The sequence below is a fragment of the Echinops telfairi genome, unplaced genomic scaffold (assembly GCF_000313985.2).
Source record: "Echinops telfairi isolate 266 unplaced genomic scaffold, ASM31398v2 ScPeMD7_7469;HRSCAF=8507_0, whole genome shotgun sequence".
NCBI classification, from domain to species: Eukaryota; Metazoa; Chordata; class Mammalia; order Afrosoricida; family Tenrecidae; genus Echinops; species Echinops telfairi.
Genome location: NW_022111372.1, coordinates 87,572,474 through 87,573,847, shown reverse-complemented (window position 1 = coordinate 87,573,847; position 1,374 = coordinate 87,572,474). Strand labels below are relative to the sequence as shown.

At 44.0% G+C, this 1,374-nt stretch overlaps 1 protein-coding gene across 2 annotated transcripts in view; it reads right to left on the bottom strand.

Annotated features, from left to right (window-relative positions):
• Positions 1-1,374, bottom strand: part of PPP2R2B (protein phosphatase 2 regulatory subunit Bbeta) — a 569,986-nt gene that overhangs the window by 165,509 nt on the left and 403,103 nt on the right. The gene's annotated exons all lie outside the window — the stretch shown is intronic.

Here is a 1,374-nt window from a genome sequence, read left to right as displayed (position 1 = left end):
AAATGTACAAATGCGCTTGACACAATGAATGTATGTATGGATTGTGATAAAAGCTGTAAGAGCCACCAATAAAATGATTAAGAAAAATATATATAGCATCTGAGGACTTAAAGGCCTGAAGTTAAACAAGCGGCCATCTAGTAGAGAAGCAACAAGCCCATGTGGAAGAAGCACATCAGCCTGTGCGATCATGAGGTGTCACTGGGACCAGGTAACAGGCATCAGAAGACCCCAAAAAAACAAACCGTATTGTTGAGAATGGGGGTCAGAGCAGAGACCCAAAGCCTGTCTGTAGACAATGGGACATTCCCTCACAGAGGGTCACAGGGAAGGGAAGAATCAATCAGGGTCCAGTACAGCACCGATGAAACACACAATATTCTTCTGATTCCTTGAGGCTTCCTCACCCCCACTATCATGACTCCAGTCCTGCCTTTCACTGCTGAAGCATGTGCAGTGAATTCAAGTCACACGGAATCCAGGAACAGGAATGGGATTAGCAATACTAGGAGAGCAGGGGGAAGGTGGGAAGAGGAGGGGAGAAAGGGGAAACCGATCTCGATGATCGACACATAACCACACACACACACCCCTCCTGGGGGAACTAACAACAAAAACCATGGGGGAAGGGAGACAGCGGTTGGTGTAAGATATGAAACTAATAATTTATATGCAATTTATCAAGGGGCTAGGGAGTGGGGGAGGCAGGATAAAAGAGGAACTGACACCAAAAGCTCAATCAAAAGTAAATGTCCAGATAATAATGATGGCAACATATGTACAAATGTGCTTGATACAATTGATGCATGGATTGTTACAAGAGCTCTCAATAAAATGTTAAAAAAAAAAAAGAACATAGTGTTCTTGTATTGAGGCAGGGCTTGAGCAGAGGCCTAAAGTCCATCCACTACCTCAGTGTATTGCCATATAAATATATATGTACATAGACCAATACTTCTATTTTTATGAATTAATATATTTACATAGGTACACACCACTGTTTATACCTCTATTCATAGCTTTGCTTCCTAGGTCTTCCCTGTTTCCTTTTACTTTCCTCCTGCCCCACCATCACACCCTTGCCCTTCTTCTGCCTTTCAGTAGCACTTCCTCTCAGCTAGATTGCTGTTGCTCCAACATCCCCAGGATCTCTATATCCTCCATGATGTTGATTTAATTTCCTAGTTGTTCCCCTGTCTATGGCATTGTTTGCTCACAGCTCCCTCCCCAGTGAGGCTGTCCATCTTTCCAGGAGCAGATACTCTCTGCTATTTCCCTTGAGCCACTGGTGGGTTTGAACTGTTGACCTTTCAGTTAAGCCACCTAATGCTCACCAGGCAGCAACACCACCAGTGTGCATACAAGTCTATCTGG